This window comes from Lutra lutra, chromosome 7 (assembly GCF_902655055.1).
Source record: "Lutra lutra chromosome 7, mLutLut1.2, whole genome shotgun sequence".
NCBI classification, from domain to species: domain Eukaryota; kingdom Metazoa; phylum Chordata; class Mammalia; order Carnivora; family Mustelidae; genus Lutra; species Lutra lutra.
Window position 1 is genome coordinate 103,014,411 of NC_062284.1, and position 26,501 is coordinate 103,040,911.

The 26,501-nt window shown below is 39.0% G+C and overlaps 1 protein-coding gene across 1 annotated transcript in view; it reads left to right on the forward strand.

Moving 5' to 3' along the window:
* Positions 1 to 2,641: 2,641 nt before the first annotated feature.
* FBXO34 (F-box protein 34) overlaps positions 2,642 to 26,501 on the forward strand; it is a 144,266-nt gene continuing 120,406 nt past the window's right edge. Inside the window, exon 1 of the mRNA XM_047736128.1 lies at positions 2,642 to 2,664. The gene's annotated coding sequence lies outside the window, so the exon portion shown is untranslated. The remainder of the gene's footprint in view (positions 2,665 to 26,501) is intronic.

A 26,501-nucleotide genomic window follows, 5' to 3' on the forward strand; every position in this document is an offset into this window, starting at 1 on the left:
TCTTAAGCAGGCTCCAAGCCCAGTGCACAGCCTGTTTCAGGCTCCATCTCATGACCCTGAGATCATGACTTGAGCCAAAACCAAGAGTTGGTCACTAAACTGTCGGAGCCAAGTGCCCTGCAAAGAACATTTGTATTGACTCTGATGACATTTTCTCATGGTTTAAGTGGGGACATGAAATGATGTCAGAATGTTCCCTACAGTGACTGTAAAAATCCTTAGGCTTGCATTTTGAGTCTATTGCCTGGTGCACACATACTATATACAATGTAACTTTATACAAAACTTCTTCAGGATAAATCTAATACATATTAATTGAATTCTGACCTAAAGAAACAGAGAATTGCAGACTCAGCAGGACTCCTACTATCTGGTTTTTGACTCCAAGTCCCCTTGAAAGCCATACTGCTGAGCCATGTTAAAGGGATAGCACTTCTTCATGCCTTGATTACTTGACTATAGATTTGAATCTACACCTCTGACCTCAATGTTTATGCTCTTTCTAGAATACCAGGCTGCCTCTCAAAATGATCTTACCAGTGTTTCTCTTTGGTTTCTTGTATTCTGAAAACAAAAGATGTTCATGCAATATTGAAGCAAATATCAGAGTATACCTCAGAAAACCTGCTGATTAAAATGATTTACCAATGTTTCATAATTAGCCAAGGACAGAACTAGAGCATGAATGTGGGTATACTTTTCCCCCATTAAGTCATCATGAGTTACACACATGCCTGATCTCTGAGGCCCTATCTGCACAGATGGAAGTAGATAGGAGAGCTGCCCACAGTCTGGCAAAACTCTTCAATGCTGACACGAGGCACTTCTAATCATTTCTGTCCCAAAGAACCTAAAGTGTATCTTACTTGTAATGGCATCTAATTTCAGGAAGAGCTTTGAAAAACTTCATAATTCCTTTATGCTATTAGGGACGCACTTGGAAGAAGTAAGAGATAATGCTCCTAGTTAACAACGATGAGGGAATCCCTGCAAAGGGGAGGAAACAGGGCTGATCAGGAGCCCTGAGATTAAATTTAAGGTGACCGAGCCTGCCCTGCAGCAGAAAAGAAAAACTGGAATCCAAGAAAATTGAGTTCCTTTGGTCTGGCAGAGCATTTGTGGATACAAAAAAAGAAGGGGTTAGTATGGGGTCTCCTGATTGGATGGGGGCCACTAAATGTAGGGCAAACCTAAGTCTGGAGCTACTCCATTCCAACACGATGGAGTGGAGGCCAGCAGCACAGAAGGAGAAAGAATTCACCCAAGGCAGAACAAAAGGAGATGGAAGTTTATTGAAAATACCTTAAGGAAGCAGCAGGCAGGATAGCAAAGTTGACACTGTCAAGAGGTGGTGGTGGGGGAAAGGTGAGGAGGTATGGGAACCTATGGTTTTTTGGTACCTGTGTCTGGTGTAAGTAGACCATTGGTCTGCTAGGACTGACCCCCTAATGGGCCTGTTTGGATTCAGCCCAGTGGTCATTGCGGGGGGGGGGCACTGTGGGAATGTGGGGGTGTGTGTGGGGGGTCCTGACTTCTACTTTATTCAGGACTCCATTGTTCAAGTTCGTTGCCTAAAAGAGGCCTCTACAAATAGGAGAAAAAAAAAAAACTAAGGATAATGGTGAACCTGTAAAATCTGCTTTTGTTAGTTATTGTCAAGGGCTTGGTGATGAGAAAACGTATTCTCTAAAAGCATACATACACCTGAGCTGTCCAAAGTGTTTGCCACCAACCACATGTGGTTATTGAGCACCTGAAATGTACCTACGGTGACTAAGGACAAAATTTTTAAATTTTACTTAATCTCCAGTAATTTAAATTTGATTCAGTTGTTGGGAAGCTTTTAGGTATATTTGTAACAACCTGGGTAGGTGGATATACTTTGCAACTCTACATTTTATGGCCTCTAAATACAGATCAAGCTTTCCCATGAAAATCTAAGTCCAAATTGAGATCCGCTGTACTGGATTTGGGAGCCGTGGTACAACAAAAGTAAAATATCTAATATAATATTTCTTTATATTCTGTGTTGAAATATTTTAGATAAATTATGGATATATTGAGTTAAAACCCATTACTAAAATGAATTTCATCTTTTTTCTTTTTTAATGTGGCTATTAGAAAACTTTAAATCACCTGTGTGGCTTGCATTACCTCTCTGCTGGGAAATGCTATCATCGTTATGAGAAACATTGCCATTTGAAATATCAGTGACAATGGAATGTCTCATTCCTACTCAGAAGATCTGAGCCCTGTGGGTTACTTTAATACAGGGAAACAGAATCCATTTCTAACCAAGAGCTTCAGATAAGAGGTTCTTCAACTGCAGTTTCCAAGGAAACAGGTAATCAGAGTAGAATATTCCTAGGAGAACTTCTAAAATGTTTCCAATGGAAGGCCAAGGCCCTGTAAACAATGTTTCTCCTCTGGCTATACAGACCCTGTCCTTTGGAATGATTACTGACTTTTCTTTTCTTTTTTTCCTCCCCCCCTTTATCAGTGATATCCGTTGTTCTGCTCTGTTCCTTTTGCCTCCAGAACAAAAACTGCAGAGAAACCTCAGTTGCTAAACTGCACCTGCTTCATGACATCACCAGTTCAGAGCCGATCCCCACTTGTCCCAGGCCCTTTTCAGAATCCTTCGGCACAGGCTCCAACTTTGAGGTAAGTCCCTTCCAAGTCTCTGATGCCCAGACATCCAGGGTCCTGGAGAGGCCTTATGCTCTCTCTCTTGCAGCAGCAGGTAAGTGACCCCAACTTCAACTACGAGTGTGTTCCTGGTGGTCTTCATCTGATGGACTTCATCTAGGGACATCTGAAAATGAAGTCTTAAAATCTTGAAATTGGATTACCAAAAAGGAGCAAGAGGAATTATTCATTGATTCCAGAAATATTTGAAATGTAAAGAGCGGAAAGCAGTTGTAGAGTCTAACCAACCTGGGTTCTAGGCCTGGAGCTACTCAATTTCTATTTTCAGACTTCATTAAACATCAAAACATCTATTTCAGGGGCGCCTGGGGAGCTCAGTCTGTGAAGCGTCTGCCTTCAGCTCATGTCATGATCCCAGGGTCCGAGGATTGAGTCCTGCATCCAGCTCCCTGTTTAGTGGGGAGTCTGCTTCTCCCTCTGCCTCTCTCTACCCCCTGCTCATTCTCTCTCTTGCTCTCTCAAATAAATAAATGGCCTTTAAAAAAAAAATCTATTTCATAAGGTGGTAAGAATTTAAGGAAATACCCTACTTAAATTGCAGCTGGCACAGTGAACACTTTAAAATGGTAATTACCATTAGCTGCCCACAAAGAGGAAAATTAGCAGGAGGACAGAATCCTGTGGGCATTTCTGTGTTCTCTGGACCAGCCCGGTTTCTGTCAAAGCAGGAAATGGGTGTGTGTGTGTGTGTGTGAATGGAACTTAATTAATTAATTAATTAATTAATCAATTTTCCTGAACAGTTAAAGCTAAAGGAGCTCTAAACTATCCTTTGGAATCAAAAGATGAAGGAATTGCTGATAAAAGATTCTCCTTTTCAGAAATTTGTTCTGCTTTTGCGTGTTTTATTTTTATTTTTTAAAGATTCATTCATTCGAGACAGAATGAGAGAGAGAAAGAGAGAGCGAGCGAGTGTGCACCAGCAGGGGGATGGGACAGAGGGAGTGGAAAAGAGAATCCTCAAGCAGATGCCCCAGTGAGCATGGAGCCTGATGCAGGGTTCACTCATAGGACCCGTTATTAGGACCTGAGCTGAAATCAAGAGTTGGATGCTTAACCAACTGAGCTACCCAGGTGCCCCTGCTTTCCCATGTTTTAAAGATGCTTTTATTTTACATGCCTAATAAACTTTGAATTTAGTGGCTCCAGAGTCCCTGTAAACCAAGCCTTGGATTAACAGGCTACCACAATGAGAATAGGATAGTAGTAAAAAGAGAGTGGGCTTTGGCCTCATAGAGACATGGGTTTAAATTCCAGTTCTGCCACTTTTTTAATCCATAGGTTCAAGGCTACATATGGCCTCGGTCAAGAGATTTACTTCTTCCTCAACTTCCCTTTGATAACAATACTTTCCTCATGGAATTTTAAGATAAATTAAAGTACCTGACAAATATAATAACAATATCCTTGGATCTACCAACAGAAACTATGTGCATATCTGATTAAAATATTGAGAAATGAAGAGCAAAGAGATAATGCTGTCAAAAGTGAGTGAAAATGGGGGCGCCTGGGTGGCTCAGTGGGTTAAAACCTCTGCCTTCGGCTCATGTCATGATTCCAGGGTCCTGGGATCGAGCCCCACATCAGGTTCTCTGCTCAGCAGGGAGCCTGCTTCCCCCTCTCTCTCTGCCTGCCTCTCTGCCTACTTGTGATCTCTGTCTGTCAAATAAATAAATAAAATCTAAAAAAAAAAAAGTTAGTGAAAATGGCAAAATTTACTGTTAATTGGTGACAACTATAAACTGGTAGAGCTTTCTAGAAAACAAGCATTGAAGCTGTTTCCCAATCAGTCTCACTTGTGGCAAAGTGGGTAAGATTTTCCTCAATCCACAGCACTGTAAGCTTTGGAGCAGCATCTCCCCACAACCCCCTAAGTCCATTTTGAAATTTAAAGAAAGTCAAACTCATTCAGATGTCTTTTCTCCTCTACTTATGGCTGCTTTCTTTCACCAGTCATTAAAGGCTGTTGATTCTTCCCTCAGAACTGGTCTTAGAAAACATAGCAAAAATGCAAAAAATGTTGATTGACATTTTTATTATGCGGATGTTCTATATAAAGTGACAAGAATTAATTTTTTATGCTGCTGTGAACTCATTTCAAAGTGATTGAAAACCCTTCTCAAATTTTCTGTAAAATTTAAGCACACACCTGCAAAATTATCTGTAAAAATATATAAATACAGAGTTGACAGATTGCAATTATTTAAAAGTTACACACATATTTTGACAAATCCTGGGTGGATCTGTGCAATGTGGTGAGATTGGGTGGAGCTTTCTTGTATTTTAATTCCTACCGTATTGTATTAATAGTTTTTATACAATAAATTGTAGCTTAAAAATTCCTGCAAATAGTTCAATCTAATTATATGTCCCTAAAGATCTAATTTAATGTTAAAAATCTTCAGTTATTTAAAAAAAAACACATCTATCTAAAATGACCCACATCTTCCTTTAAAAGAAAATGCTTGCTGAATAATGTATTATATTTTATATATGTTATATATTACAAATTAATCATTCTCTTCTTATTAGCTAGATAAGCTACTTTTAATTTCCCTATTATACATAATCTTTCAATTAACACCTTTTAAAATGTCAAGTGTTGGGGCGCCTGGGTGGCTCAGTGGGTTAAGCTGCTGCCTTCGGCTCAGGTCATGATCTCAGAGTCCTGGGATTGAGCCCCGCATCGGGCTCTCTGCTCGGCAGGGAGCCTGCTTCCTCCTCTCTCTCTGCCTCTCTGCCTACTTGTGATCTCTCTGTCAAATAAATAAATAAAGTCTTTAAAAAAAAATAAAATAAAATGTCAAGTGTTGTTCAAGCTTTTCTTTTATATCTCAACATTTTTTTCTTTATTTGTCTAGTCTTTACAATGGGAGAAAGAGCAACATAATTTTTAAAAACTATTTTTAAAAACTGAAGGAAGTAAAAATACCTGTTAAGGGGTGCCTGGGTGGCTCAGTGGGTTGGGCCACTGCCTTCGGCTCAGGTCATGATCTCAGGGTCCTGGGATCGAGCCCCGCATCCGGCTCTCTGCTCAGCATGGAGCCTGCTTCCTCCTCTCTCTCTGCCTGCCTCTCTGCCTGCTTGTGATCTCTCTCTGTCAGATAAATAAATAAAATCTTAAAAAAAAATACCTGTTAAAGCAAAATGTATACATTTACATTACCATCTGTCATTTCCCACTAGTGGCACCTCCTTCTTTTTTATTTTTTTAAGATTTTATTAATTTTGTGGGGGGAAGGGGCAGAGGGACAGAATCTCAAGCAGACTCCTAGCTGACTGTGGAGCCTGACACAGAGCTCAGCCCAGGGCTCAATGAGGGGCTTCATCTCCCAACTCTGAGATCATGACCTGAGCTGAAACCAAGAGTCAGAGGTAAGCCTCCGGCTAACTGAGCCACCCAGGTGGGCCCCACTGCTACCTCCTTCTGAGTGTGATCTCTTTCAGTGTGAAAGGGATCTTTAAAAAAAAAAAAAGATTTATTTATTTATTTGAGAAAGTGAGAGAGAGTGCAGGGGAGGGGGAGGGACAGAGGAAGAAGAGAGAATCTCCAGCAGACTCCCTCCTGAGCACAGAGTCCTGCATGGGGCTCAATCCTGACCCCAGTTGAAATCAAGAGTTGGACTCGCTTAACTGACTCAGCCACCCAGGTGACCCAGTTTCTGATTATTTCTTAGGAGAGAATCCCAGATGGGGATGCTTACTAAGTAACAAGGGCTTCAAGAATTTGGAAATTACAGAAACATTAAAGGAAATTGTTTGTGACAAGATAAAAAAATTCAAATACTGTCTATGTAAAGCGAGAAACATTTGTACAAAAGAAGACAAAGTCAAAAGGAAAAACGGAGTGGCAAAATGTTTGTAATTAATATGTTAGATGGAAGTTTGTGATCTAAAAGGGAACTGATGATAAATTTCTCTGGACAATAACTAGCATCCCTTGGGTAAGTAAATATTTTTAAAAAATGAGAGCTAGGAATAAAGGAATTTTCCCCATTCCTGAAGGAATTTGTACTCTGATACCTGTGCTAAGTCCAAGTTCTTAGTGACTCAGTATATACTTTCTCATATTCAGGACCGATGTGTATGTGTTATACATACACATGAGATTTCATGACTAAATATATAATGTAATTTAAATTGATCGAGAGTATAGATAGGAACTGTGGTTTAATTTAACAGTGCTGGAATAGATTATTAGAAAAGCTTTACTTGATGATTTTTTCGTAACTCTGAAATGTTTGGATGATTTCTTCTTTTGAGAGACTGTGTACTCATTAATACTGCTTTGTACTCTTGTTAATTTTTATTAGTGTTTTTCCTTCCAATTGTTTCCCAAGTGTTTCTTTTTGGGTAAACTATTTGTGCATCCATATAAAAACAAGATTTGTTTTATAGCGTGGATTACTTTTAGCAGGTGTTTATAATATGAGACGGAATTAACTAGTGAATTTTAAAAATAAAGGCCTAGTGTCCATAGGCAAATTTTAATGTGTGAGCTCTTTATTAAATATATCATAAATATTAATGAGACAGTGTGTTTAAAATAGCTTAATGTCTTTATTTTTAATTAATCTGTTTTTTTGTTAGAAAAGAATTGCATGCATATAATAAAGAAGTTAGAATAAAAAAGCTTAAAATGAAAGAAAAGTCTCCCTCCTCTCCCCAACTCTACCCTCTCCACCAGAGTCCCTAATTCATTTCCTAGGAATCACTCTTGTTAATAGCTTCTGCTTTTAGTTTATCATATTTCATGTCTTATCAAATCTATATAGGATCTATCGATATTCTGTTATGAAAGATTAATTTGTCATGAACCAACTACCCTTCTACCTCTGGATTTTATTGCTTATATTTTCATATTTCTAAATGTCTTCTAGTGGTTGCCTTATTTACTTATTTACTTCAATAACACATTTAAATGTTTAATTCTGGATTTCTCAAGTTTAATGTGACTTGAAGACCCATAATTAAAAATGAGAATATTACCCATCTCTCTACTTCTATCTACCTCCTAATTTTTCTTAGCTATATTAATATGCCTAAGTATTATTGTATACTATTAATTAATATTTTCTCTTTTCCATTTCTCCATTCAAGCAAGTAAAGGGCTCTGCATTCTATCCCTTCAGGGGAGACTTTGGACAGAAAGGAAAGCAGAATTAACTTGTAAAATTTTCCCTGGCTTTTGTTTTCCATAAGCCTAAACTCACTGATTTGCATTGGAGTTGGAGAAAGGGAGTGTGATGCCTTACAGAAGCAAGAAGTGGAGAGAGGCTTCTCCTGGTGATTTCATGAGGGTGGTGGTGAGAAGCTGTGTGAGACTCAAACTTTGCTGCATGGTGGAGCCCTGTGGAGGGGGGCAAGCTCAGAAGAGAGCTGTGTCAGGTATCTGGGAAAGGAAGCACACTGGCACAAGGTTCCCAACCTCAGCTAGGACTCCCATATCACATGTGGACCCCAAAGGAGCAGAGATCTACTGCAGTGGAAACAACCATTTATTGAGGCTCTCAGTGACCTGAGCACAGATTACTGATGACTGGGGGCCCCCCTTCTCTCTGATGTTTTGGTAACTGTGTGCTTTGGGATCCAGGGAGGGCAGAGAAATCCCAATAATGTTTGTGTTTATGTTTCCCATCAAGCAGGTCTTGGAAGGGAGGCAGAGGGATAAAGGGCCTATTCCCCAGAGGCCGACATTAAATTGAAGAGTAGAAGATAAAGTGATATTTCTTACATACTTGAATTTGTTGGCTGAGGTTTATATCCTGTCACATAATTTTTAAATTGCCAAGATTTATGACCTCCACATGCTACCCTGTAATAGAAATCTCCTACACTTTGGGCATTATTTGATACCCCAAAGTGAAGCCAATAAACAGCATGTATGATATTATGATTACATAAGTATTATTTACTATAAAGCAAATATTATGACTGGACTAATTTAGAAAGAAACCAAATCCTATGACATTAAAAATTTGTTGCTTAAGTGTGCCTGGGCAACCCAGTTGGTTAATCATCTGCCTTTAGCTCCAGTTATGATTTCCCAGTCTGGGGATCAGGCTCTTTGCTCAGCAGAGAATCTGCTGCTCCCTCTGCCTCTGCCCCCTCACTCTTGCTTGCTTTCTCTCTCCCAAGTAAATAAATAAATCTTTTTTAAAAATTGCTGCTTAAATCTTTCCTTTATTTTTTCCCAATTCTATTTAGTTGTCACCATTATTATATAACCTGATGACTTGGGTTCCTATTTCTGTGCTGAAGGACTTCCTGTAGTAATTTTTTTTTAGGTAGGGAGTATGAATGGTAAATGTTTTATTCCCAGATGTCTTTATTTTGCCCTCAGGCTTAATTAGCAATAAGGCTAAGTTTAAAAAAAACAACAACAAAACTCCCTTTGGACCTTTGAAGTCATTACTCTATTTTCTTCTATATTCTTACTTTTTATCCACTTGCTCTAACAGATTAAGGGAAGTGAATTGAAGTCTGTATCTTTTAGTGTTTCTATTTTTTCCTTGTATCTTCTACAGTTTTTTGCCTTATGACTATTGATGCTATGTTATTTGGTGCATAGATTTTATATTTTCCTTGTGAATTCTGCCTTTAATATTTTCTTTCCTGCCTTTAGTATTATAAAGTATCTTGTTTAATGCTTTTTTGGCACAAATTTTTCTTTTTTTAAGATTTTATTTGTCAGAGAGAGAAAGAGAGGAAGATCACAAGCGGGGGGAGCAGCCAGCAGAGGAAGAAGCAGGTGCTCTACTGAGCAAGGAGCCCGTAGCAGGACTAGATCCTAGGACCCTGGGATCATGACCAGAGCTGGAGGCAGACGCTTAACTGACTGAGTCACCCAGGTGCTCTGGCACAAATTCTTAAGTTACTACAAGTCTGGCTTTGATTTTTCTCTCAGGCCCCAATAGTCTCACCAGGAAGCATCTTGAATAAATGACACTGAGAGTTGTTCTACAGCCAACTTTTCTCTTTGAATTTGCTGATACTGACCCTGGATCTTGTCTGAGGCTTTTTAGAAAGAAGTGGTTGGCTTATGGTATCCTGAGATGCAATTTCTTCTTTATTGATTTTTTTTTTTTCAGGAAATTCAAACCCATTTGCTTTCTATTTTCTAAGTAGTTCTCAAAATTTCTGATATACTGATGATACTACTCTGATTGTTTTCTACTAATCAGGTTTTGTGCTTTTAAAATGATCTGTCTTTGGAATTTCAGTGGGATGTGGGAGGGGGCAGGAGGAATCATGTGTCACAGTCTATACTTTGGTCTCAAATCTTTCCTGTAATAGAATCTTAATCTCCACATTTATTGGAATAAAACACCTTTTAGTGCCCATCCATTTTCTTCTTCCCTCTCTTATTCTTCAACCTTCATTTGCAAGCTGAAATTATTTAATCATTTATTTTATCATCTGTACACTTTTCCTTAATATTTATTAAACATTTCAGTGCTGGATTCTCTTTTTTCCCCCATCCTGAACATTTAAAACACTAGAAAGACCTATTTGAATGATGGATATCTAGCAAGCATTCAAAAATTTCAGTGTACATTTTACGATGTTAGTGTTAGGTAGCCATGATAGAATGGTATAATTTCAAAGGGAATTATAGCAACTTGTAGTCAGAATATAGTACAATAATAAAAAAAAATCACTAAGTTCAAGGGCTTGAATAAATTACTTGCATGTAATTTTATTCTTTTTTTTTTAAAAAAGATTTTATTTATTTGACAGAGAGAGAGACAGCAAGAGAGGGAACACAAGCAGGGGGAGTGGGAGAGGGAGTGGGAAAGGGAGAAGCAGGCTTTCCTCCAAGCAGAGAGCCCAATGTGGTGGATCCCAGGACCCTGGCATCATACTGAGCCAAAGGCAGACACTTAATGACTGAGCCACCTAGGTGCCCCTATTCTTTTTTTTTTTTTAAATAACACTTTTATTTCCCCCAGAAACAAGCTTCTCATGACAAGAAATCCTTAATCTCTAAATCACAATTTCCCAGTGGTACTTGAGGGGACCCAGGCTTTTGGGTGCGTGATTAAGTGTTAAAATGAGTGATACCAAAAATGAGGGCTCTAGGGATTCAGAGACAGTGGTGCAGTAGGTTCTGTGGGAGAACAGAGTCCAGAGCCTTCGGTCCAGACCTTACAAGGGAAAAGACACAGAGGGCCAGAAGGAAGACAAATACACAGGCCACATGAGGGTAGCGAGGTGACAGATTCTAAGGTTTTAAGTTCAGGAGAATCAGTACAGCATCATTACCCAAGTCCAGCCTTGGCCATCTGTATAATGATACAGGCACTCCCCTGAGATAGCGAAGGCTCCATTCTAGGCCATAGTCACTTCCCTTTATGGAAATTGGCAAGAGGCAGAGCACAGGAGTCAGGTCTGACATGGGATAGCAGGAACAGATTACAAGGTCTGGGTGGAGACGGAAGACTCTGAGATCATTCTCCCTCATGCCAGGACAGGGACCAACTCAGATCAGGCTCTTGTAAACAAATGATCAGATCAGGCCAGCAAAATCCTCTGTAGATATACCCAAGAGCAAAGAGATCATGTCTTCCTCATCTTTGGATCCTAGTGTTATGCTTTGAAGGACTGGGATGGGGGAGTCAGGGAGGAGGATTGTAATTTTATTCTTATCCTTTCTACACATTACCACCTTCAAGGCATTTCACAACTAGTGGCTAAAAATATTTGTAGTAAGTCATTTTTTTCTTTATATGGTAAATATTCAAGCAGAAAGTTATATACTCAGTTTAGCTATAAATGATGTCATTATCTATATGATCTTAAATCCTCCTTTTTGAAGATAAATCTTTTTTTTTCTTTAATAGAAACATTAGCTCACCTACTTTAATGGTTGGCCTCATCAGAATCTGTGTAATTACTTTTCATTTTAGGAATCTAATTGCTTGAGTCCTTGTTTAAAAGAATCAAATAGCAGTAGACAGACTCACCACGTGGTGGCAGCCGAAAGCCCAGAAACCAACATCAGGCAGGCCTGCATTAGGCCTGTATCCAAAAACTTAGGCAGACAGCTGCCTTGTGGGGATGTAAGACAGTCATATTAAAAGGGTGCTGGAAATGTTCTCTATCTTGATCTGGACAGTGGTTACATAGGTATATTCATATGTAGAAATTCATCAAACTATATATTTAAGATCAGTGCATTTTACTATGTTTATACCTTAAAATTTAAGGGACCATTAATGACAACCATTTTACATAGGTCATTTTCAATTTCGCCGTAGTACTGAACTCAACAACAAATTTCAGAGGGGAGTACTCGGTATGAGAAATTTCTCTAATAAATAAAATCTTAAAAAAAAAAAGAAAAGAAAACAGTGCAATGGATGAATAACTCGTGGGCATAATCACATTTTGAAACATTATTTAGCAGGGAGAATTAAGCACAGCTGCATAGATAAATCTCACACGCACGGTGTTGGGTGAAAGAAATCACAAAGAGCGTTGCCTGGGTGGCTCAGTCAATTAAATGTCTGCCTTCAGCTCAGGTCATTATCCCAGGGCCCTGGGATCGAGTCCCATATGTCCCATGGTTGGGTTCCCTGCTTAGTGGGGAGTCTGTTTCTCCCTCTCCCTGCGCTTGTGTTTTCTCTCTCTCAAATAAATATATAAAATCTTAAAAGAAGTCACAAAGATAACGGATATATACATTTTTTTAAAGATTTTATTTTTTTATTTGACAGACAGAGATCACAAGTAGGCAGAGAGGCAGGCAGAGAGAGAGGAGGAAGCAGGCTCCCCGCCAAGCAGAGAGCCTGATGCGGGGCTCAATCCCAGGACACTGGGATCACGACCCGAGCCGAAGGCAGAGGCTTAACCCACTGAGCCACCCAGGTGCCCCGGATATATACATTTTTAAATAAAGTTCAAAAGCAGTCAAAATATATTGCTTATTGATGCATACAAAGGTAGCAAACCTAAAGAAGCACTAGAGACTGATAATAAAAGGGATAATGGTTTCCCTTGAGGGGCAGGAGAAGGAAGCCATAAGAGGAGAAGAACAGAGATGGCTTCTAAGGTACTGGCATTGTTCTGTTCTATTTCTTATTCTGGGTGATAGTTACACAGGAGTTTACTTTGTAGTGTAAAAGAGGCAGATTAAAAAGTGAAAATCGAGCTATCAGATATTTTATTCTCCAGGAATTCCAGTGGTTTACCCTTTGGCAAACTAAAGTAGTCACCAGCACCTGGTATTATGTGTAGGGTTGCCAGATTTAACAAATAAAAACAAGAAACTATAGCAAATAAAAATATAGAATGCTTAGTTTGTGAATTTCTGATAACGAATGACTTTCAGTGTAAGTATATCCCCATGGGGTATTTGGTTCCATGCAATATCTGGGACATACTTATACTGAAAAATAATTCATTTTTATCTGAAATTACATGCAACTGAGCATCCTGTATGTTGTCTGGCAACCCTAATTATGTGGCCAATTGCTCAGGCAGAAGTAATTCTGTTAGTGGAGTATCCAGAGGAGGGTCAAAGGAGGAGGAGGAAGAAGTCTTTTTTTATTCTTTTGATGAATTAATTTTAATTTTATTTATTTATTTTTTTTAAAGATTTTATTTATTTATTTGACAGAGAGAAATCACAAGTAAGCAGAGAGGCAGGCAGAGAGAGAGGAGGAAGCAGGCTTCCTGCTGAGCAGAAAGCCCGATGCGGGGCTCGAACCCAGGACCTGGGATCATGACCCGAGCCGAAGGCAGCGGCTTAACCCACTGAACCACCCAGGCGCCCCATAATTTTTTTTTATTTTTTGGAAGAAGTATTAAAATAAACTAGTCGGACCCTAAACCCCTGTTTGAAAAACAGAGTAATTAAATTTGCTGAGTTTACCCATTATTGCAGTAGTTTAGGAATAATGAATCCACATGATGTATTGCATAATTTCTATTAACAAAAAACAGCATCAGCAAATGTTTAAAAGAGGCATCAGTGTTTCCCCTAAAACTTGTGTATCTCTCACCACATCAGTCCTTCTTCTGATCACTTTAGATAAAGATACTGTGAAAGACACCCGATAATGCTCATTCTTTGGCTAATGTTTTTCTAATTAGTAGCCAATGATTAGTAGTGAAGTTGAAAGGCAGGTTGCTTAGTTTTGGTTTTATTCTACAGATATTCTGACAACCTACCATGGGTCAGGAAACCATCTTAGACTCAAAGAAGAGAATAATGAATGACACAGACATAGACCCTTCCTGTGAAGCTCAAAGTCTAGGCCCTAGGGGATGATAGATTAGATAGATAGATAGATAGATAGATAGATAGATAGATAGATAGATAATGTGCACTTGGTAAAACGTCACCCAGCAATAGTGAATATTTGCTGTTTGCTGCCCAGCATTCCTCTTTATTTGGGGAATTCAGCCAGACCCTCTTCTGTATTATACGGTTTGGGTAGAATTGATCCCAAGCCAATTGCCAAAATGACAATACTTGAATCAAGGATGGGCATATAATTCAATTAGAATTGATGACCCCAGTATGTAGAAGCTTCTGGAAAAGAGAAGCATTCAGTCTTGCCTTAGGTTATGGTCACCATGTTGCTAACGTGAAGGGAGCCATCCAGATGACCAATGCATCACGTATATGCCCCCAGAGGACACTATTCATGGGCAAAACAAAGTCAACACCAGAAAAGCATCTTGGTGAACTTATGGAGCCCTGGTTCAAGACTCCCCCCCTCATACACACACACACACACACACACACACACACACACACACACACACACACACACACACGGATTTTTCAGTTAAATTTAGCCAATGAATTCATTCACTTCTCAGGGCAGTTTGAGTTTCAGTTTTCTGTCATTTGTAGCAGAGTCCTTAACTGATGCAATGAAAATTTGTTTCCTGCCTATTCCCAATCTCAGTTTCATCCCTTAAAGATAATTACTGTTACAGTTCTTTCAGTTATTAGTCTGCATATGTGTGTGTGCGTGTGTGCGCGCGCGCGCGCGCGTAGTGCCTATTGATGCAAATAGGATTGTATCGTACATGCAATTTTACCATTCGCTCTTTTTAGACTTTAGTTGTATTGTGGACATCTTCATTTGCCAATGCATTATATTCTGTAAATTGGATGTATCATCATCAATTTAATCTATCTTCAGTTGATGGAAGTTTACATTTGTTCTCAAGTTTTACTCTGAAATCGTCCTTTATACATACAGCTTTGTGCATTTATGCAATTATATCCAAAGGGAAAACCCTAGAAATGAAATTATTCTTTCAAAGAGAATGTGTGTTTAAAAATTTGCCTCCCAGAATGATTACAACAATTCATACTCCTCTCAGAAATGCCCGAGAATGTTTCTTCTCATCATTGGCAAAACACAGTTTTGTCAAATTTAAGACATTTTGCCAATATAATAGTGAAAAGCAATGTTGTTTTCTTGATCTGCATTTGTTTCATGAGTATATGCACATGGACACACATGGAGAAATCCATCCATGTTCAGGCTCTTTTATAAATTTGTTAACTATTATCCTATAAATTCCCCATTTTAAATCCTTTGCTGGTTTTTCCAGTTTTTTTTTTTTTTCTCCTATTGGGTCATTTGTTTTACCTTATTGATGTATCTTTAAATATTATGAAAATAGATACTTTTATCATATGTATTTTAAATATATTTTTTCCAAATTTATTTTTTGTCCTTCAACTTTATTTCTTTACTTCTTTTTCTAAAAGTATAACTTTTTAAGCATACAGGAAATAGGAGAGAATTATATATTGAACACCTATATACCCACCAACCAGTTTTAAAAGGTTTCCATTTTACAATATTTGTCTCACCCTTTTTCTGCTTTTCAAAAAGATTTTTTAATTTATTTGAGAGAGAGAGAGATCAAGAACATACAAGCAGGGGGGAGAGGCAGAGGGAGAGGAAGAGAGATAATTTCAAGCAGACTCCACACTGAGAGCAGAGCCCAAGGTTGGGCTCTACTTTGCCACTCTGAGATCATGAACTAAGCTGAAACCAAGAGTCAGACGCTTAACTGACTGAGGTGTTCAGGTGCCCCACACCTTTTCTTCTTAAAATAAATAAATAAATAAATAAATAAATAAATAAATAAATAAATAAAGTGTTACAGGGACGTCTCGTGGCTTAGTTGTTAAGCATCTGTCTTCAGCTCAGGTCATGATCCCAGGGTCCTGGGATCAAATCCCCCAACAGACTCCCAGCTCAGTGGGAAGCCTGCTTCTCCATCTCCCTTTGCTCCTGCTTGTGTTCCCTCTCTTGTCATCTCTCTCTGTGTCAAATAAATAAATAAAATCTTTAAAATATAGTTACAGATTAATTGCAGCTTCTTCTATCCTCCCACTGATCCCATTCCTGTCCATCTTTCCCCAGAGGTAACAACTCCCTTGAAGGCGATGTGCTTGTTTTTGGAGACTAGAAACCTGAAAACTCCCTCATATGCACTGAAGGTTTAAATATTTTCTTGTCTCCCCGAAAGAAAAATAAAAGGCAGCAATAACAAATGGACTGTTAACAGTTGTTCTCAACTAAGTCTTACCAGAATCTGCAGGCATATTTCTAAGAGTTGTTAATTTCACATTTTTGCAATAGGAAGGCTTGCAAAGTTCCCATGAGAAGCTGTTCACAAACTGTGCCAGCCTTCTGATTAATGTTGCTAATAAAGAACAGAGGAGAATCTGCCCATCAAACTTGCTTCAAATGAGGTCACTGCATTTTTGACAGGGTGTGCTAATACTATAATTTATTTTTACCCCAGAAGAGGTTATTTTTAAAAAGGCCATCATAACTCTTTCTACTCACTTTGGAGCAGACGTTAGTTGGGGTCAAAGACCTTGTGTCCGTTTCCATAACAAGTGAGCTTGTGGCAGTGGGTGTGTTCAGATCCCCTTGGACATATGAAAAATGAAGAAATTTCATAAGTAGAGTGATGAAATCAATGTGGTTATGCCTGAACATTGTTGCAGAAAGAAAAGACTGTTAAACATTCTTTGAATAATCTCGAGTCTTTTGACTGAAACTTATATCTTCACTGTTAATTTTTAAAAGGACCCAAATTAAGCTTTGCCTAAACAAGGGAGTCACCTGTGATTTTGACAAGCACCTTAAATAGTATACTTTTATGGTTTTACATTTTTTAAAACAGATCTGTATTTCTTTAGAAATTGTCTATAATATAATTTTGTAAAATTTCAAAGTTTATATGAATTTCACGATACCGTGCATAACATTCTGCAATTCGCCATAGTTGTTCCAGTGTGGCTTCCAAATTTATCCATGTTGATACAGAGAGACTGATTTTTTCATTTTAGCTAGTGCATACTGTTCCCTTTCATGAATGTGTCTATTTTAAAATTAACGAACATGTAGATTATGCACCTTATTTCCTCTAGTAAAAATAATGCTGCATTGAATGTATCTCCTTGTGCACACGTCTGAGAATTTCTCTAGTGTATCTGTCTCAGGGGGACATTGCTCGACTCTGAGTCCTGCGTACCTTTTAACTGCGTGTTGCCAAATTGCTCTTCAAAATGGTGTACCATACAAGTTAGACTTTCCCCAGCAGTAAATGACTGTTCCTCTTAGGAGGATTCTCATATCCTTTCTGTCTCTGGTATTTTTGCTTTGGGTTTGCATGAATTTGAGTAATAGCATAATGTACCAAACTCTTGCCTTGTGGCCTCTGTGTGGGATGTGTGTGTTCTCATGTGTAGAGGGTGTTGGGGTTATGTTTAGTTGGGGCAGTGAATGGTTATTGCTGCTTACCTTGGAAACATGGTGATGCTGTTCATTTTGTTTCATAATGGTAAAGCTGAAACAGAAGAGCACTGATAGTCCAGGAACCTAGCAATCCCGCAGCATGATTCTAACCAGATCATACAACACTTTGCCTTCCGCATATTAAGAGGGGTTAACAGTAATGTTATGTAAATTCAAAAAAATCGTGTTGGGGAAACCGTGCTGATCACTGTGCGTAATAGGCAGGTGTTTGTTCATTGAGAGATTTTCCCTCACTGCACAGAACTGGGTTATGTAATCGTAGTGTTAATAACTGTATCAGTCCAGGGGCGCCGGGGTGGCTCAGTCGTTAAGCATCTGCCTTCGGCTCAGGTCATGATCCCAGGATCCTGGGATCAAGCCCCACATCAGGACTCCCTCTCCCACTCCCCCTGCTTGTGTTCCCTCTCTCACTGTCTCCGTCAAATAAGTAAAGTCTTTAAAAATAAAAAAATAGAATACATTTAAAAAAAATAACTGTATCAGTACAGGGTGAATTGTTAATCTGGAGAATTCCAGGGTTAATATTTCTCTTCCCCAATCTCCCTCATCCTACTTCTGAATAGTATTCACCTTCCCTTCCCTATCAGATCAAATCTTAAAGTTTCAGGGAAGTCCTAGATATAACAAAGTTCAGGCTAAAAATTTTTGCGGCCTAAGCTTATCCATGGTATTAAACTTTCTTATACCATCCCAGCTAAAAATAAACAAAAACTCCAAACCAGTAGGATAACCAGATGTGACATCTACTGAGCTGTCCTGTATAAATAAGCAATAAATTACAGAGTGAACAAGGAATTTGGCAGGTGTGGTAAATCAGGAATGGCTTTGTGACATAAACTGGTATTTTTACTTCTGGAACAATTGGAGGCATTTTCTTCTTTTACATGTTCAACCTTTTTTTTTTTAATAAAACATATTATTTCATAACAGTATAAAACCTAACAACAGTTTTTGATACTATCTCTGGGTGTGTGGGGATTTTTTTTTTTTCACCATCTAAATGTCCCTAAATGGAAAATTCTTGCCTCAAGATGTACATTCTTCCAATTATATGTGAAATTTTTTTTGAAAAGAGCCCAGCTGCTTTAGGAAAGTTTAAATTCTATGTAAGCAAAATCATTTTTAAAATTTATTTTTATAGGGCGCCTGGGTGGCTCAGTGGGTTAAGCCGCTGCCTTTCGGCTCAGGTCATGATCTCAGAGTCCTGGGATCGAGCCCCGCATCGGGCTCTCTGCTCAGCAGGGAGCCTGCTTCCTCCTCTCTCTCTGCCTGCCTCTCTGCTTACTTGTGATTTCTCTCTGTCAAATAAATAAATAAAAATCTTTAAAAAAATTTATTTTTATATTTTTTAACTTAAACAAAATTTTTTTAAAGATTTATTTATTTGAGAAAGAGAGAGTGAGAGAGAGCATGAGAGGGGAGATTGTCAGAGGGAGAAGTAGACTCCCCATGGAGCTGGGACCCTGATGCAGGACTCGATCTGGGACTCTGGGATCATGACCTGAGCTGAAGGCAGTTGCTTAACTAACTGAGCCACCCAGGCACCCCAACTTTTAAAAAATTTTTAAGTTATCTCTATATCCAATGTGGGGCTCGAACTCACAACCCTGAGATCAAGAGCTGCGTGCTCCACCAACTAAGCCAGCCAGGCACTCCTTGTTTTGTTTTTTTAATATTTCACAATTTTTAGAGGATGGGAAAATCCTTAATCCCCTTTGGCCATATCTGAGGGTTTTTTAAAAAAAGATTTTATTTATTGGGGCGCCTGGGTGGCTCAGAGGGTTAAGCTCTGCCTTCGGCTCAGGTCATGATCTCAGGGTCCTGGGATCAAGTCCCGCATCGGGCTTTCTGCTCAGTGGAGAGCCTGCTTCCCCCCTCTCTCTGCCTGCCGCTCTGCCTACTTGTGCTCTCTCTCTCTGTCAAATAAATAAATAAAATCTTTAAAATTTATTTATTTGACAGAGAGAGAGAGCACAAGTAGGCAGAGCGGCAGGCAGAGAGAGAGGGAGAGGCAGGCTCTCTGCTGAGCAGGGAGCCCAGCATGTGGCTTGATCCCACCACCCTGGGATCATGACCCAAGCCAAAGGCAGCCGCCCCACACACCTGGGTTTTTAATGAGAGTTTAAGGAACTCAAATAAATCTTCACTCAAGACACATGGAAAGACATTCCTAGTTTACAAAACCTTCTCAGGCTCTTAGGGTGCTGTATTTGTAATGTCTATTCTCTCCACAGCTATGTGTTGACAACAATTGTGTTATAGTATCTCCCATTTATTATTACTTTAGGCTATTTAATTATTGGAGGTCACTGTTTCATAAATCTGTACCTGTCATTCACCTACCATCTGACTTCCTGATTGCTGACTCCTACCTTCCACTTCCGTCAGCTCTCAAGTGAAATGGGTAAACTCAGACTCAAAGAGGGAAACGGCTGTTGCCTTAGATGATAGAGATGCTGGGTTTAGAGCAGCCTCTGGGGAAGCAGGCATTTGTTCTGAGAAAGAAGGCCAAAGTTCCTTAAGGCAACTACTGTCATGGCCTGGGAGTAACATTCCGTGGGACACTTAGATTGGTTCAAGATTGACTTTAATAACTATTTTTTTCCTGAATGTTCAGACTCCATCATTATTAGCCCATTGTCTTTTGTTCCCTTTATTACATCCTTTTTTTTTAAAGATTTTATTTATTTATCTGATAGACAGAGATCACAAGCAGGCAGAGAGGCAGGTGTTGGGGGTGTTAGCAGGCTCCCTGCTCAGCAGAGAGCCTGATTTGGGACTCGATCCCAGGACCCTGGGATCATGACCTGAGCTGAAGGCAGAGCCTTAAACCACTGAGCCACCCAGGCATCCCCCCCTTTATTACATTCTTACAGAACATTTTTTTTTTCAGAGGCAATATTTTATTTCAAAAGTAATAAATAATATGGTCACATGTTAACTGGTGAGAGTTACAATGATGGAAACCTTCAAAATTCTTAAAAAAATTGGAATTATTTCACAGGCTGTTCACATTTCTCATGACTATATGTTTTCCAATGACCTATTAACCTAAATTAAAAGTTAAATACACATTACCTTACCAAGATTTAAAAAAATCTTTTTAGAGAAGATGAAGTTACCTATAATTATTCATTCAGTTGCTGAATGACTACTTCAAAGAATACTACTAGACAAATACTGAAACCTAGAGCAAAGATTTGGATTCAAAGAGTAACAACTGGTATAGCAATGTTTCTTGTTTGTAGTTCCTACTAGATGCCAAGTAGCCAATTTATTAGCTTAAGAAAGTACTTCCCTGCATATCGTTAACTGTGAAAATGTTGGCTAGAAGCATTGGCTGAGCAGTGTGCCTGCTGTGAACTCTTCTATGTATGAAACATAAGTGAATGATCCTATTATATCAAAAAGGCACAAAGTCTTTTATGCAGTCAGTAGCGATCAAAGGCAAAAATCAGGGCACCAGGACGGCTCACTCAGTTGAGCGTCTGCCTTCGGCTCAGGTCGTGATTTCAGGATTCTGGGGCCGAGTCCCGAGTTGGGCTCCCTGCTCATCGGGGCGTCTGCTTTTCCCTCTGCCTCTCCCCCTGACTTGTCTCTCTCTCTCTTGCTCATTCTCTCTCTCTCAAATAAAAAAAAAGGAATTTTAAAAAGACAAGAATCATTTAATGTGACAATTATATGTATTAAGATACAAATTGAATTAATTATTTGTCCCTCTTTTGGATACTGCCCTGAGTAATTTTTTTTTTAATTTTTAGATGCATAGTAACTATATTTTGAAGGAAAAGGAGTGTAACATAACCTTTTGAGCCCTGAGAAGAGCAATCTCAGTCCATACATTTAATTCCTTAAGCTGCTTGTATTATCATCTTCAGTGGTATAAGAAAAAATCCTCTTTTTTCACATCTGGAACTTACAAATCAATCTTTTTCAGTAGTATGTGTCTCTCTGTACTCACTAGGAGCTCCTAGCAGCTGGTGCTTGGCATTAGTCTCTTCTAATTAGAGAAGCATATGCTATAAATTTATCATTCCGAATGAGAGCAAAACGTTTCATCAGTTTCTCTGATCCTTCTTGCTTTGCTGTCCGTTAAGCAGTGCCTGACGATTATGCAGCTTGTCATACAGGGTATGGGGTGATAGAATAACAAGGGAATGGGAGGTTTATTGCTTTGATTGGAGTCTAGGCTTCTAACTAGCTGTGTAACTTCTGGCATATTACCTAATCTTGCTGAGCCTCAGATTCTTCATTTGTAAATAGAATTATTCCAGTTACCTCACAAGACAGTTTTGATGATCAGATGAGATAATACACGGGAAAGCGCCACAAAAATATCTTTTTTTTTTTTTAAGATTTATTTATTTATTTATTTGACAGAGAGAGATTCCAAGTAAGCAGAGAGGCAGGCAAAGAGGAGGAAGTAGGCTCCCCGCTGAGCAGAGAGCCCGATATGGGGCTTGAACCTAGGACCCTGGGATCATGACCTGAGCTGAAGGCAGGCTTTAACCCACTGAGCCACCCAGGTACCCCTCAAGTGTATTTAAAGACTGAGAGAAGGGTTGTACCCTTATTACCTAAGACTCAACTTCAACAATCATCTGCTCATGGTCAATGATGTTCATCTATACTCCACTTGGTGCTCCCCCATCCCCAAAAGGAATGGTGAAAAACAAATTCCAGATATCATATCATTTCCATCCTCAAATATTTAAGTACAGGTCTCTAAAAGATAAGTTATTTTTTATGTTTTAATTTTTTTATTCTTTTAAGGATTTTATTTATTTATTTGAGAGAGAGAGAGAGAGCAAGAGAGGGGGTGGGCTCAGAGGGAGAAGCAGGCTTCCAGCTGAGCAGGGAGTCCGATTGAGACTTGATCCCAGGACTCTGGGATCATGACCCAAGCCAAAGGCAGACACCTAACTGACTGAGCCACCCAGGTGCCCCCAAAAACATTTCTTTTTTTAAAATTTATTTGAGAGAGAGAGAAAGTCAGCATGAGCAGGGAGAGAGCCAGAGGGAGAAGCAGACTCCCTGCTAAGCAAGGGGCCTGATGCAGGGCTTGATCCCAGGATCCTGGGATCATGACCTGAGCCAAAGGCCGACGCTTAACAGAATGAGCCACCCAGGTGCCCCTTAAGCTTTTATTTATTTAATCATTTAAGTAATCTCTGCACCCAGCATGGGCCTTGAACTCTCAACCCTGAGACAAGAGTCACATGCTTTTCTAACTAGCCAGCCAAGAACCCTAAAAATGTTTAAATTATTTTTTAAAACATGACTGTCAAACCATTATTGTATTTAAAAATGGACAAATATCCAGTCAGTGTCCATTTCCCCAATTATGTCATTAATTTTTTTTTACAATTATTTTGTTTGACTCAGGATCTATATAAGTCTCCTTATAGCATTTGGGTGATCTTTTTGTCTAATCTACAATTGCCCTGTTTGATATGGTAGCCACTAGCTACATGTGACTCACTTTAAGCATAAACTAATTAAAAGTGAATAAAATAAAAAATTCAGTTCCTCAGTTACAAACAGCCTCTTGGAGAGTGTAGATATAGAACATTTCCACCATTGCACACAGTATTATGGGATAGTACCGATCTACAAGTCTCTTTCCCTCTGTTTTATTCTTTAAAATTTAATTGTTGAAAAAAACCAAGTCATTTGTCTTACAGAATTTCCCACATTCTGGATTTTTAACTTGAATTCCCATGGTGTCATTTCACATGTTCCTCCATCCTCTGTATATAATTGATGGTTAGAGCTAGTGACTGAAATGTTGTTCACCTGGCTTGTGAGCTCAAGTTCAACTGTGTGACCTTGAGCACATAATCTGAACTATGTAAATATCAGTTCCCTCATCGATACTGAAGGGCAGTTGTGAAGACTAAACTAGATCATTGATATAAAGTGCTCAGCCTGGCGCATGGTACATAGTATGGATTAAGTATATATTAGTTATTACTTGTGTTATTATACTTATTTTTAATCAGTGATTCTCAAATAGTAGTCCATGCCTTGGCTGCATCAAAATACTCTATAAAGTTTAAAAAAAGTTCTAGAGATTTTAGTTCAGGAGGTTTCAGTGTGGTCCAAGAAAAATCTGTATTTGTAATAAGTTCTTGATGATTCTGATGAAGTTATGACTATAAAAACTGATGGTTTTGTGATATGTTGACTTGACCAGGTGGAATTTCAGTCCCCAGAATTTCCGTTCTAGTATGCTGCCTGTTAGAGTGGATGACAGGAGATCATCTCTTGCAAGAATTGGAGGAGGGCAGGGAGGCAGCAGCCATTTTATAGCATGCACATATCTTCTCCTAGTTATTCAGTCCAACATACTTTAGGTGCTACTGTAAAGAGATTGTGTCATTGTAATTAAAATCCCTAATTAGTTGACCTTAAATTAATCAAAAGGGAGATTATCCTTGTTAACCCTAACTTAAATCAAGTGGAAAGCTTTTATAAGAGGGTTTAGGGCATAGTTCAGGCCAAGCTGGCTTCACTGGTGAATTCTGGCAAACATTTTTTTTTTAAAAGATTTTATTTATTTGACAGACAGAGATCACAAGTAGGCAGAAAGGCAGGCAGAGAGAGAGAGGGAAGCAGGCTCCCCGCTGAGCAGAGATCCCTATGCGGGGCTTGATCCCAGGACCTGGAGATCATGACCTGAGCCAAAGGCAGAGGCTTAACCCACTGAGCCACCTAGGTGCCCCTCTAGCAAACATTTAAAGAAAAATTAATACTGATTCTGTACAAACTCCTCTAAAATATGGAAGAGGAGGGAACACTTTGCAATTTATTCTATAAGGCCAGTGTTAAATGCCAAAATCAAACACATCACAAGAAAGCAAAATTAGAAAACAGTATCTTTAATGAGTATAGATGGAAAAATCCTTAATAAAATACTAGCATACTGAATCTAGCAACATATAAAAAGGATTATATACCATGACCAAGAGAGCTTTCTCCCAGAAATGCAAGGTCACTTTAATAACTGAAATGAATGTATTATTAATAGGATAAAGGGCAAAACCACATAACTATTTCAATAGATGCAGGGAAAGCATTTGATAGAAATCACTGATTTATCCTGAAAGCAATCAATAAACCAGGAATAGAAGGGAACTTCCTCAGCCCGGCAGAAGACATCTACAAAAAACTTTCTCTGGGGAACTCATGCTTTCCCAGAGGGGAAGGTGGGGAGGTCTGGGATAGCCAAGTATCTGGGTCTAGACAGGTGAGACTGTCTTCTCAGTAGGGTTCAGTTTTAAGAAGTCCACCTGCTCACAGGTGTATGAAATATTATCCACTGTAGTCTTTATTAATAACAAAGGTGATACTTTGCTGGCTCAGTTGGTGGAGCTTACAACTCTTAATCTCGGTCATGAGTTCAAGTCCCATGTTGGGTGTAAAGCTTACATAAAAAAATAAAATATAGGGCGCCTGGGTGGCTCTGTTTGCTGGGCATCTGACTCTAGGTTTCAGCTCAGGTCATGATCTCATGGGTGTGGAATCGGGCCCCACACTGGGCTCTATACTCGGCAGGGAGACTGCTTGAAGGTTCTCTCCTTTTTGCCCCCGTCTCCCGCTCCGGCACTCACTCTCTCTAAAGTAAATAAATAAATCTTTAAAAAATAAAATAAAATAAAAACTTAGAAGTAAAAATAAAAATATTTAAAGGTGATACTTGGCCTCCCACCAGTCCCTAATGTTTTAAACTCTATATTCTCAGCTGATTCAGAATTAGGGCATGAGAGAGGGATGGTAGTTGTTGGCGCCCTCAAAGACTCCAACATGAAACAATGGAAGAAATAATTTATTGAAGTTTTAGGCATGAACAATAGTAATCCCTGTAGTAATGATTAGAGTCTTAGACTTACTTTAAAAGTTGGTAAAGAGGGGCACCTGGGTGGCTCAGTGGGTTAAGCCGCTGCCTTCGGCTCAGGTCATGATCTCAGGGTCCTGGGATCGAGCCCCACATCGGGGTCTCTGCTCAGCCGGGAGCCTGCTTTCCCCTCTCTCTCTGCCTGCCTCTCTGCCTACTTGTGATCTCTCTCTCTCTGTCACATAAAAAAATAAAATTAAATTAAAAAAAAAAGTTGGTAAAGATCCTAGAGATCATTTAGCAACTAGATTCTAACCCCCCAGAGATTAAGAAATGTGTACAAGACTACCTAGTCCTCTAGTGACATATCAGAACTAGAATCCAAATTTCCTTCAGCCTGCCACACTTGCCACCACACCCTGTTGCTTCCTTAATATGCGGAGATAAAACGTTTTTATCATCTGCTTCCCTAAAGATCAGAATTTTGTCATTGCTATAAATGAAGAAATAAATGCAATTAAGTTAAACAATTTTCCCGTGATAATGGGACTTATCAAAGTAGCCCTGGAAATGAGAAATACTCCTCTAATTTTAGTTCAAGGCTGTGCCGATGAGATCATTTTCTCTGTCAAAATGCCAAACTGGAATAAATGGATGAGTGGTACATCGTGGAAACACAATTGCTATGGCAGAGTTTCCGGTTCACATGTTAATTCAACTGGTGATCTCTGGTTCCTTTTCTAGCATGATGTCATAGTATGGTATGGTATTAAAATTTCCTCCTGAAAGAATAGAAGGAAGTGAGTAGAATGGGGTGTTACTGCCTAACTCCAAAGCCTGTGATCTTAATTAACCATGATGTTTCTGCCTCCCCAGATCTGTAAGGTACAAAGGCAAATGTTTGGACAGTAAGATGAAAGTTTAGGTGAATTCTAAAAGTAGGTAATTTATGGTATGTGTGAAAGTAATAGAACCAAGCACTTGGCTCTTAGAGCTTTCTTTAAATAATCTGCAGTTCTATTGGTGGAAATGCAATCATGTGAAAGATACACATCAAACCACCAAAATAACAGCAGATGTGCTTTATTAATCAGGCCATTACTGTTTGATTTTCTACAAAATCTACAAATGAATTTGACTTTGCT